This window comes from Rhinoderma darwinii, chromosome 1, assembly GCF_050947455.1.
Source record: "Rhinoderma darwinii isolate aRhiDar2 chromosome 1, aRhiDar2.hap1, whole genome shotgun sequence".
Classification (NCBI taxonomy): Eukaryota; Metazoa; Chordata; class Amphibia; order Anura; family Rhinodermatidae; genus Rhinoderma; species Rhinoderma darwinii.
The window spans coordinates 218,638,776-218,652,576 of NC_134687.1; the positions used below are offsets into that span (position 1 = coordinate 218,638,776).

General features: G+C 42.1%; 1 protein-coding gene across 1 annotated transcript in view; it reads left to right on the forward strand.

Moving 5' to 3' along the window:
* The window catches only part of SHROOM3 (shroom family member 3), a 187,164-nt gene that overhangs the window by 149,174 nt on the left and 24,189 nt on the right, over window positions 1-13,801 (forward strand). The gene's annotated exons all lie outside the window — the stretch shown is intronic.

The window sequence follows — 13,801 nt, forward strand, 5'->3', positions numbered from 1 at the left end:
ATGTGCTTTCAAAGGTCACATGCATTTCGGTTTGTATTTAACTATTTATGTGCCGACTTTATACATTTAATAGTCTGCCGTTTCATGCCACGCTGGGAGTTGTAGTTTGATATTAGCTGAAGGATCACAGTTTGAAGACCACAGGTGTTAATGTAAAACAGCATATACATTCTTATTTCTGGTCCGTGGCAGCATCTGACCACACTCTACAGTGTTCACAGCACAGAGAAAATGATATTTCCACAATATTTATTAGCAGAGACTTTTTACTGTACATGTAATGCCAGAAAGCACAAAGTCCCGAGTTCTGTCATTACGATTATAGATGCAGTCAGTCAATTCTGTGTACAATGAGAGGGATGGAGGACATTGTCTTATTGTGACTAGCAGCCATACATACGAACAAAGATGTGTTGTTTTTTTATTTAAATAAAATTTTCGAATGCTCAATCTGATTCTGTATATATGGAAGTATAAGGAAAATATCTCCATAGATATGGGACTCAACAATCCTGTACTGCAGCACACAGAGGCCATATGTCTCCGTACTAGGGAAACATATAACCTCCGTACACTGCCGTAGAGGCTCCATGCACATGGCTCTGCCTAGATCTGAATGTGGTTGTTTCTGCAGCATGTGCATGGAGTTTTACAAACCTTATTAAGATGTATGGAATATTTGCAGATCCAATTAATAGATAGTCTTCTATATAAAGTGACAATTATATTTTGGTCTTCTTGGGCTGGTAGGAAAATGTGTTGTTAAAAGTGTGTAATATTGTAGCAGATGAAATGATTTCTGAGCCTCAGTCACTTGCATGGTACAGTTCTGCCTATTGTAACTTCACTCATTGTTGATGACGGCTTTGGCTGACTCTTTGACCCAAGCAGCGATACAAGCTCGCCCTTCACTTTGTGCTTTTGTCTCTCTGGAGATTCCATATCTGAATAGATGGCATTCTGGAGGAAAGAATTCATCACGTAAAAGTCTCTTTTACTTGTGCTGCCCATCTTCAATATACAGGTCTCCCTTTTATTCGTTGAGGGCCTAGTACTCATTTATATTCCATGCACTTGGCTTCACATAGCAATCCTATCAGTATAACATCTCTGCAGTGTGTTCACAATTCAGAAATAAACCCAATGACTATTTTACATCCAGATTTTGGCAATCATGTTTTGACGTAATTGTCATATGTGATAACTCATATCTTGATGCTTTTACATTGCATCTAAATCACTGTACAAACATGTCCTTCTTCCACTGTGTGTCTCTCTACTTTGCATACATCAGTTGAACACTTGCCTGTCTTTGCAACCTTCCTGCTAAATTCTCTATTTTCTCTATTCCTTTTGGAAGTACGTAGTAACTACCAGTTAGTCTTCTTTCTTCATTCTATATTGCATACTTGCTTTCTTGGTGTTAGCAGATATAGGATTTTTTTTCTTTTGCTTTGCCTTCTATTTTTCCTCCAATATGAAAATAATGGAAAGTCACTTGCGGCTACAACGTAATTGTTTTGCATGTTAGGCTCTGCATCACATTGCATCATGGCTTCCATTTATAACTGAAGCAACGACACAGTCCCAGATCCGTAGAATGATGGATACCAGCAGCAACCCACAGACCTCATTGTAAGTCTATGGGGTCCATTGAGTGCCACTAGTATCTGTTGTGCAATGGACTTTGCCGATGGGCCATTCAATGAGTTCGCCATGTTGTCTATCGACTGTTTTTCCTTTCTTATGGGAAAAATAGCTGGTTTTCCTTTAAAATTTCACAAAATGTTAATCAGAGCCCCCTGAAATGATCCGACAATGCAGCGGTGTAACTACCGCTGTAGCAGCCGTAACGGCTGCTAAGGGGCATGAGGGGGCCCGTGCTGCCCTGCCGACATGCCCCCATATGCCCTGTGGTGCCGCTAGTAGCCGTTATGGCTGCTACAGCGGTAGCGACGCAACTACGGGGCCCGCGCCGCCGAGCCTCTAACATTTATGGGCCGGGCGGCACAGGCCCTCTCACGCCAGGTGGTGTCGCTAGCACCGGCTGGGGCCCCCGGTGCTAGCTACAGCCACTCCCTCTTGCAGTTATTGTATCTGCGTCTGTAGCACACAGGTGCAAATACATGCATTAGCGCTGAATGGCTGGGCTCGTTCCGTGCCCGACCATTCAGCGCCTTACAATGACGCTGATTGGCAGGGCAAAATGACTTGCCCCGCCAATCAGCGCCTTTCAACGATGCGCCGCTTGCATCGTTCAGCTCCTGCAGACCTGCTCAGAAGAGAGCAGATCTGCATTGCCACTGGATGGCGCTGGAACGGGATTAGGGTGAGTATGTAAAGTTTGGTTTTTTTTCCTACTAAAACTGTGAGTGGCATTATCTATAGGGGGGGCTCTATCTACATGGGGGGGTCTATATATGGGGATGTGGAGCACTATCTACAGGGGGAGCTATATGCAGGGCACTATCTACAGGGGTGGGCTATATTTGGGACACTATATACAGGGGTGGGTTACCTGTGGGGTACTATCTACAGGGGGCTATAAGTAGGGCACTGTCTACAGGGGTGGGCTATATGTGGGACACCATATACAGGGGGAGCTATATGTGAGGCACTATCTACAGAGGTGGGCAGTATGTGGAACACTATCTATAGGGGGAGATATTTGTAGGGCAGCATGGTGCTCAGTGGTTAGCACCATTGCCTTGCAGCTCTGGTGTCCATATGTGGGCACTATCTACAGAGGGCTGTATGTGGGGCACTATCTACAGGGGCTGCTATGTAGGGCACTATCTACAGAGGCTCTATGGGGGTCACTATCCACAGGGGGCTATGGGGGAACTATTTACAGGGGGAACGTTTTGTGTGTGTTGGACACAGTGTATGGTACGATTATAATCAGGGACACAGTGCATGGCGCTATTATAGTTAGAGGTGCAGTGTATGGCGCAATTCTATTTAGAGGTGTTTAGAATTTTATCTTCGTTTATAGGCGCAGAAATGTTTTTAAAGTGAGAAGCTGAAGACATCTGAGCGGAAAACTGCAGAAATGGGTCGTGGCCGGGAGAAATCCATCATATAGGTCAGGACCGGAGGGAGAAGAAAAAAGAAAAAGAACTAGAATCTGAGATGTCACCGGTGAGTCACTTAATGTAAATGTTTATTCTGCCCCTAATCAGTACTGTAGTCACTGTATAATCTTCAACGAGGTGGTATGATTTTTTTTTTTTGTGAAACAGCATCTTCCAGCATATCCTTACTACTGGTCGGGCCATGCTCGGAGCTGGAGTTTTACGCCGTACAAACCTATACGGCAGGGGTTGCACTAAATTGAGCTGTATTTGTTCTGGTGTTGTATATATGTACAGAGCTTGGTTCTGGGGCTGTATATATGTACTGGGATTTGCTCTGGTGCTGTATATATGTACTGATCTTGGTTCTGATGCTGTATTTAAGTACTGAGCTTTGTTCTGGTGCTGTATATATGTATGAGTGTAACGTCCGTGGTCGCTGACCACGAACTCCTTCCATCCAGTCGATGCCCTTCTCTCAAGAGATGTCTGAACATACGACCGTCCTGTTCCACAGTGACCACCAGGGTGCGCTCGCGAGCTCAGTCCAGACTCAAGAAGCCAGAGCGCACGCATGTGGGAGATTTAGCTGATTGCTCCCAGAGAGCCCTGGGCTATAAGAAGGTCTCAGCCCCTTCCTCCCACGCCTGAGCATTGTTGTCGTATCCTAACTTTGTATTGCAAATAGTCCCCTAGTGTTTCCTGCTCCCAGTGTTCCCTGTTCCTGTATCCTGTAACCTGTATCCTGATCTAGTGCCGTGTTGAGCTGTTGCCGTGCTGTACTGTATACCACGCCTGTCCTGCTACTCCACGCCTGACATCTACCTGCTGCCTAGTCCCAGCCAAGCCTGCCTTGCTAGTGTCCGAGCTGCCACTGGTACCTTATATGAACTATAGACTCTGACCTGCGCCCTGTTGGCCAGCTGCCATACTGCCAAGGCGGTACGGCCCTGTGTGTCCACGAACCCTATGTGACAATGAGCTTGGTTCTGGTGCTATATATATGTACTGAGCTTGGTTCTGGTATTGTATATATGTACTGAGCTTTGTTCTGGTGCTGTATTTATGTACTGAGCTTGGTTCTGGTACTGTATGTACTGATCTAAGTTCTGGTATTGTATATATGTACTGACCTTGGTTGTGGTATTGTTTATATGTACTGAGGTTTGCTCTGGTGCTGTATATATGTATTGAGCTTGGCTCTCGTGCCGTATATATGTATGAGCTTGGTTCAAGTGCTGTATTTATGGACTGAGCTTGGTTGTGGTACTGTATATATGTCAGAGCTTGGTTCTAGTGCTGTATACAGTATATGTCAGAGCTTAGTTCTGGGGCTGTATTTATGTAATGAGCTTGGTTCTTGGGCTGTATATATGTACCGAGCTTGGTTCTGGTACTGTATATATGTATGAGCTTTGTTCTGGAGCTGTAATTCTATAGGTTATATTTATAATAACAAAATTGCAGGGCAGATGGAATTGTTTGCAATTCATTGTATATTTAATGTGAACCTGTCTGGTAGTTTTAACCCCTTGAACCGCCACCATGCGGTAATACATGACCTGACAATGTTTCCAAATGTATGTTTTTTTCAGATGCAGCAAAATCTAAAAAAATCAACTTTTTAAAATGGCGCACACTATATGTTAATTACTCAATAAAGGGTCATGGGTCGGTGCCGTCATCCTGAAGAGACCTGCCTCCAAACCCACGTTTCCATGTTTAATTGACATTCCCCTGGCTGATACAACTTTCTCGGATGTGCCATTGCCTTGTACTACTTGGCGGCTGTGTGGCACTATATACAAGGGGGGTCTGTGTGGCACTATACACAAGGGGGAGCTGTGTGACACTATACACAAGGGGGAGCTGTGTGGCACTATTTACAAGGGGGAGGGCGGTGGCTCTATCTACAGGGGGCTTGTGTGTGGTGCAATCCGCAGGGGTCTGTGTGTGGCACTATCTACTAAGTGGGGGCTGTGTGGCACTATCTACTAAGGGGGGCTGGGTGGCACTACATACAGGGGGAGCTGTATGGCACTATATACAGGGGGGCTTTACGGCGATATCTACAGGGGGGCTGTATGGCACTATCTACAAGGGGGAGGTTGGGAGCGCTATCTACAAGTGGGATGTGACACTCTCTACAGGCAGGGCTATATAGCACTGTCTACAGGGGGCTGTATGGCACAATCTACAGGGGGCACTATCTATAAGGGGGCTGCGTGTGGCACCTGGGGGGCCAAGTCAAGAGTTTGCTATGGGGCCATGTCTTTCCTAGTTACGCCGCTGTTCCAATGCAAACATAGCCTTACTGTATTCTTTTCTTAGGGCAATTGTAACATTACAGTGTATCAATCTTGTTGCAAAGCAGTCACTGGAATAGTTCCATCATTACCTATCTGCAGCAACTTTGGCTGGGTATAAAACTCTGTTAAATCGGTTATGCGGTTTCAGCAAATAATTGTAATTTACACAATTTTCCAATATACTGGGCTGTTCTAATTAATTATGGTCATGTGATGGATACACAGGTGCACAGCTTGTTACAGTTACAGTATGTGTATCAGAGCTGTGTCTTCTAATGATCCCAGCACCTGTGTGTCCATCATATGACCATGGACAGAATTATATCCAATGGAAGTAAACAATGAATGTTCTTACTGAATAACAACAAGTAGAGATATTAAAAACTGTGAAGAATTAAAGAGGCTCTGTCACCACATTATAAGTGGCCTATATTGTACATGATGTGATCGGCGCTGCAATGTAGATAACAGTAGTGATTTTTATTTAGAAAAACGATCATTTTTGACGGAGTTATGACCTATATTAGCTTTATGCTAATGAGTTTCTTAATAGACAACTGGGCGTGTTTTACTTTTTCACCAAGTGGGCGTTGTGGAGAGAAATGTGTGACGCTGACCAATCAGTGTCATACACTTCTCTCCATTTATTTACACAGCACATAGTGATCTAGCTAGATCACTATGTGCAGTCACTTACTCACGTATTAACGTTACCGAAGTGTCCTGAGAATGAATAGACATCACTACCAGCCAGGACGTGATATCTATTCAGAATCCTGACACTTCGGTAACGTTTGTGTGAGATTTACAGCACAGCAAGCGTAATCTTGTTTTAAATGACAGTATACAGCGTAAATCTCACACAAACGTTAGCGAAGTGTCATGATTCTGAATACACATCACGTCCTGGCTGGAGGTGATGCCTATTCATTGTCAGGACACTTGAGTAACGTTAATGTGTGTGTATGTGGCTGCACAAAGTGATCTTGGAAGATTACTATGTGCTGTGTAAATGAATGGGGAGAAGCGTATGACGCTGATTGGTCACTGATTGGTCAGCGTCATACACTTCTCTCCACAACGCCCACTTGGTCAAAAAGTAAAACACGTCCAGTTATCCAATAAGAAAGTCATTAGCATAAAGCTAAAATAGGTCATAACTCCGTCAAAAATGATTGTTTTTCCAAATAAAAACCACTGCTGTTATCTACATTACAGCGCCGATCACATTATGTAGGAGATAGGGCACTTCTAATGTGGTGACAGAGCCTCTTTAATGGAGAAGTATATTAGAACATTGTTTAACTTTTAATAATACAAAAGGTAACATTAATTTGCTGAAACCAGACAACCCATTAAGGGAGTTGATGTAAATATGTAACTGATCATTCACTTTCAGACTCGTCCACATCATCACTGGTCTGACCAACGAGTAAAATGTAATTTTAACCCCTTCCCTCCGCAGCCATTTTTCGGATTTTCACTTTTGTTTTTTCCTCCCCACCTTTCAGAAGCCATAACTCTTTTATTTTTCCATCAATATTGCCGTATGAGGGCTTGTTTTTTGCGGGATGAGTTGTAGATTTTACAGCACCATTTTTTGTACCATATAATGCAGTGGGAAACGAGATTCCTCAACCTTTTGGGTGGTTTTGTTTTTACGGCGTTCACCGTACGGTAAAAACAGCATATTAACTTTATTCTGTGGGTCAATACGATTACAGCGATACCAAATTTATATAGTTTTCTTTATGTTTTACTACTTGTACAAGGAAAAAACTGATTGTTAAAAATAAAATATGAGTTTTGTCGCCGCATCCTGAAAGCCATAACGTTTTTATTTTTCTGTTAATTTAGCCGTTTGAGGACTTAATTTTTGCAGGGCGAGCTGCAGTTTATATTGGTACCATTTTGGGGTACGTGAGGCTTTTTCATCACTTTTTATTTCATTTTTTGTGGGAGAAGAAGGGACTAAAAAACAGCAATTCTGATGTTTTTAATTTATTTTTTTTACTGCGTTCACCGTGCGGACTAAATAATGATATATTGTAATAGTTCAGACTTTTACGGACGCGTCGATACCAGTTATGTTAGCTTTTTATTTTTTACATTTTGCTTGAGGGAAAATGGGAAAGGGTTTTTTTTGAGCTTTTAATTTTAAATTTTAAATTTGTTAAACTTTATTTTACTTTTTTTTACTTTTTTTACTTGTCCCCCTAGATCGCTTGCACGATATACTGCAATACTAATGTATTGCAGTATATCACGATTCTGACAGTCTCCTATGAAGCCCTGCCAGAGGCAGGGCTTCATAGGAGTACAAAGATGGCGGACCTGGGGGACTTCGTCAGGCCCCCATGCACCTGTGCCAACCAACGGCTCCCCCCCCCATCTCGCCACGGGGGCAGCCGTTGGGACGTTACAGGGAGTTGCCACCCTGTTTTTAGTCATTTAAATGCCGCGATCGCTATTGAACGCGGCATTTAACAGGTTAAACCAGCTGGATCGCGCTCAAACGGGATCCCGCTCGTTACCCGGAAGTGTCGGCTGTAACACACAGTTGACACACTCGCCCTATGGAGCAGTCTCAGACCGTGAGCCTGCTCCATATTCCCCCTCTCAGCGTGCGCCGTATATATACGGTGGATGTCGGGAAGGGGTTAATGTATATGCAACTGACATGCATGATAGTGCAGCGCCTCTTCAAAATATATTCCCGTTAAACATTTTTCCCATGGTATATGGCTATTAAGATCAGTGTTGTGATATTTACTTAAAGGGGTTGTCTCATCAAGACAGCACCCTATTTAATTTAAGCTGGCCTGGCTTCAGCTACCAACTGTTATCTCCGGCGGAAGCTGCAGCTGACCATACATTTTCTCATGCAGCTGTTGCCGCAGGGGATATGTAGGATTATATGCCAGCCAGTCAAGTAACAAAGGTTAAATGCGTTCAATATTCCGAGTATTCCACTTGAGAGAACAGGAGTTTGTGCTCAAGAGCTGCCCATATGTATGTATTTATGTATGTATGTATGTATGTATGTATGTATACATATCTATCAGATTATCCATATGGAAACATTTTTGTAACTGTATGAGCTATTGGCATAGTAGCCTCCTGTGTGTATAACTCTGCTCATAGTGTCAGCGCTTCAGCCACTCTCTATTACGCACACACTATGAGCCGGAGCTTAGGAAGTATGTGGGAATGCAGCTGAACATGTGGGATTAGAATGTCCATGTCACTTAATTGCGTCGGCTCCATGGGTAATGGACAAAAATGTCTTTTAACTAGGTCAGTGCAAAACTGAGATTCTGTTCTCATGCCCAGTGTCTTCCACTGGAGACTTGCTGACCTTTTTTGGTCTCTTTCTAGCACTTAATAATTGTTTTCCTCCTCTTCAATTGCATAATACATAACGCTTCATTTTAGGAAATACTGAACTCTTATTTCATCTAAAGTCACTACAATCAGTTATTTCCACCTATATCTTTTAAGAAGAATTTTCTATAAAATGAAAGACCTTAAGCTAAATTTAGACTACATATTCTTCAAATATCATAGTAATAGTAATCAGTATGCACTGGAAGGTTTCTAGTGTGCTGCCTATTGGAATGTTAAAACAGTGTATGGAGCAGTCAAGGGTAGACTGGCCATTCGGGCATTAGGGCAGTGCCTGAAGGCACATGGTCAATGGGATCTTAAGTTACAGGACTCCTTATTTCAAAAATAGCCTTTTATGGCATATCCCTAGGATATATAATGTGTCCCATATCCCCTTGTGCCATTGGGCATGGTAGAACCAAGCTGAATAGTGCAAGAGAGGTGGGGTTGAGTTGGTTACACATTACATAGTTACTTAGGTTGAAAAAAGACACATGTCCATCGAGTGCAAACCTTTCTCAGATTAATTATGCATCATTCATTGCTAAATTATTTATAGACTCCTAGCATCGTACATAAGTATGATGCTAGGAGCCCGGCTCCCTGCACTGTGTTCGGTCCGGGACTTGCGGCCGAAATACGTAATGACCTCGTATGAACCCAGCCTAACTATACCTAACAGTCTAACTGTATAGAACCTTTTCCTATATTGATGTCTGAATTATCTTCCCTTCTCGCGTAAAGGATGTCCTCGGTCCTTTGTAGAGTTCTTGAAATAAACAAATCATCTGTCAGCTCTTTGTATTGACCACACATATTTTTATAAGGCCTTTTTTTTCCAAGCTGAACAAGCCTGTATTTTCTAGCTTCTCATCTTAAGACAAACTTGCTATTTCATTTATTAATTCAGTCACCCACATTTGAACCCTTTCTAGCTCTCCTAAACCTCTTTTACAATATAAAATTGTAAGGCCAAAACTAAAATATAGCCCAAAACTGAATGCCATATAATCGAGAAGTGGTCTTACAAAGGATTTATAGAGGGGCAATATTTAATTCGGACCACAGGTTTTTATTTCTCCTTTTAGACACCCTAAAATCGTATTTGCTTTTCCAACTGCTGCTGATATTAAAGGGGTTTTCCAGGACCCCCCAAAATAAAAACCAATAAAAATCTATTTACCCAACTGTAGGCAAAAAATCATTACTTTCCGTGACCCACATTCCCGTTGAGCGCCATTTGTTGACATGGCTCTGGGGACGTTTGATTATTTTTGCTTCCTTACACGCTCTGAGCAGCATGCATTAGGCTCCTCCCTGTGGTTCCGATGTATCTTCTTGGCTTGTCACCACCTGACATCCTGCTCCATAGAGGGTACAGCTGGACCGCGCATGCGTATTCCCCTGCTGTAAAAGTACACACCCCCTTTACTAGTGACGTCCCGTATACTGGGCTAAGACTATTGGCTCCTAGCCCATGTGATCAGTATATGGCCCCTCAGAATTGAGTAAGGAAAGCAAGATGTCAGAGGTCACGTGATGCATGACAAGAGCAGAGAAACGGGGCACTTTTGAAATCGTAAGTTAAAGAGTAATATGGAGGAGAGCCTAAGTATAGTAACCACATAAAACACAAACTCGGAAAACCCCTTTAAAGGCTATGTAAAACTTTGAAGACTTTTTTTATTTTTAACTAAAACAGTCCATAACTTAGAAGTGATCAATAATAGGTGGATCCTGCGTGTCAGAGACACACAGGACCCGCTGCCACCAAAGCCGTCAGTCCCACTGACCAGATGGATTTGGGTTTCAGCGCAAGATACAGCTTCTATGTATCCAGGATACATAGAAGCTGTATCGCAAAAAGTAAACAAGATTTTTTTAAAGAGAAACTAATTATAAAGTTGCATTAAACACTATAATACATTGTTTTAGTAAAAAGAAAAAAAGTCTTCCAACGTTTGTATAGCTTTTAAGTACTGCTGCTTAGCTTACTTCTATAAAGTATACCGAAGTCCTTCTCTTCTTCTATTTTCCCCAGTTGCCTTATATTTAATGTAGCTGAAATAATTCAATGACTGCAGCCTAGAAACATTACTTTACCTTTACCTTTTTGCCCACACTGCCAGGTTGTTAAGGTTTTTGAGTTTTTATTGTCCTACAATGTTTTGCGTCATCAGCAAAAACTGACACTGTACCTTTACAAGGTCATTAATAAAAAATATTACATTTAATTTGTTAACACAACCCAAGTGTATCATAGCTCTAGTGGTTGGTGAGGGGCCCATGATCTTAAATACACTGAGGGCGCTATAACTCTGTCTATTTTTCTCTATTCTCTATCTCCCTTTTTTTTATAATAAATTATTTTAGGATCCAAATCCATAATCTATCTATCTATCTATCTATCTATCTATCTATCTATCTATCTATCTATCTATCTATCTATCTATCTATCTATCTATCTCTCTATCTATCTATCTATCTATCTATCTATCTATCTATCTATCTATCTATCTATCTATCTATCTATCTATCTATCTCATATCTATCTATCTATCTGTCTGTCTGTCTGTCTGTCTGTCTATCTATCTATCTACAAGAGTTTACTACGATTACAGGCGTTTAACTGTAATGTATACATGTTGATTAAAGAAATAATTCCCTATGGAAAGTCTATTCAAATGACCTGATACGTGAAAAAAAGTGGTGGTATTGCAAGTGGAGGTGGACAACCCCATGTCCAGCGGTGTAGCATTCATGGTCGCAGTAGGTGTGACCACGACCGGCGGAGGATCCGACCCAGGTTCCCCCCAGGCTGCCACATCAGGCCCCAGCACAGAAGGTCTGTGCTGCAGTGCATAGACGGTCATGACACCGGGCAGCGCCAGGACATTGTCTGATTGTCCATACTGGGGAGTCTATTCTGGGGGGAGGCATTCAAAACTGTGGCATAGGGCGTCCCACCCTCTAATTATGTCTGAGTGTGACTCTCAAAGTTTGTAAAGGAGGGAAAAATGAAAGGAAATGCACAAAAACATGAACCCCAATTTACTCTGTAAACATGCATGTTCGTCCATGTGGGCATGTTGATTTTTTTTTTTATAGGGAGATGAAGACAAGCCATTATCATACAGACACTTCTGGCAGGGGCTTATACCCATCATCACACATTTCAGCTCGGAGATCCACAAAGTTGGATGTTCATATTCCCTGGCTGTTTTGGTACCAAAAGCGAGGACCCTGTAAATATCAGATTGACGGAGGAACCCGCGAAGAATAATCGAATGTGTATTTAGAGCTTAAGATGTTAAAGAGGGCAAAGAATACATTTCAATAATTTTAACTGGTTAAATTTACATCTATAACAAAAATCAGGCTAATTCAGTGTAAAGTAGTCAGAGTTTACAACTTTACTTCAGATCCCCAATAGTAGAACACTCTGCTGCATTTCATTGTTATGGCTCAATCAGACGAACGTGGGGAAATTGGGACGTGAAAAACTGCCATTTTTCACGTCCACGTTGCTCCCGTGCGGGTCCCGTTTTCACGGATCCCCATAGACATGAGTCTATTGAGGGATCCATGAAAACGGAAGAAAATAGGACATGTTCTATTTTTCAACGGACTCTTCATTCGGTCCATTGAAAGAACGGCCGTGTGAACAGCCCCATTGAAATACATGTGTCTGTGTGACAGCCGTTGTTTTAATGGCCGTTACACGGACATAGTCTAAATAAGGCCTTAGAAGAAATGAGAAGTGGCTCTTTCAAGATATGTGCCTGTATCTATGTGTCTCATCTGTGCCTTTCCTTGCCATTGCTTGTCAATTTGGAATAGCTTATAATTAGAGCAATTTACTAAGAATCCAACTTCCTTTGGGCTTTTTGATGTTTATTGGCTCAGCGGAAAAAAAAACGTAATCTTTTTCCAGTGTAATTGGTAGCAACTTGATTTCCAAGCAGATTGTTATCTTTCCGATTTCTCACTGCTTTAATAAATGTACCGGCTTTAATCAGCCTCCTTTTAGCAGCATATATAGAGGTCTTGGAGGAAACTTGTGTAGTTTAGCCTTGACTCTTAATTATCAATGACTTGCAGGGAAAGATATGGTGTACAACAAACTTGGTAATGTTGAGTCATTTTATTGGCTACTATAAATCAGTTATTATTACTATGAAGTCTGTATAGTACTCTGTGTAGGTTATATATAGTGAATGAATCATGCTGCTTAAAGATAATGTTCACCTTTGAATACTGTGTTAATCATTAAGACAACATCTCTCCATATGCCCTATTACGGCACATGGATTTCATAGAGGGGTTCCCACACTCAGGACCCCTTACCTCTATAAGCTAGAATAAAATGCCGCTCTGTAAGAGCAGCTACCATTTAGGCGGAATAGAGCCGTCCATGTATTACATGATGGCCATTCATCTGAAAGGCCATCATGTAATATGATATTTCTCCTGCAGCAACAAAACATGGCTCGATTCTGTACGGGGACGTCTCTGATGAGACAACCTCTTTAAACTTTACATATAGAATTACTATACATAAAAAGTTGAGCAACCTTGCATTATTTGTCTTGTTCTAACATTGGAGTTAAGGCCTTTCTATACGGGTCGATTATCAAAGGAGCGGAACGCTTGTTCCAAAGAATCGGCCTGAGTAAAAGAGCCCTTAGATCAGCTGACATATCTACCCTAACAGGGGATGTACTGCCCACAATAATGCAAATTGTATAGGGATGAACCCCATACAGTACAATAATTGCTTCATGAAATGGAGCTAAACAAGCGCTACTTCATCGATTGGTGCTTGTTTCTCGGCAGATTTTTGCCAGTGCAAAAGGGCCTTTACAGCCTCTATTTTATAACTCTGTGCTGCATTCACAGCTCTGCACACTTCAGAGCTGAACTCTTCCTTGCTCTCTTAGGCCCCATGCACACTAACGTACTTTTGCGTCCGCAATTCCCCCGAAAATCCACAGGAGAATTGAGGCCCCATTCATTCCTATGGGGCCATGC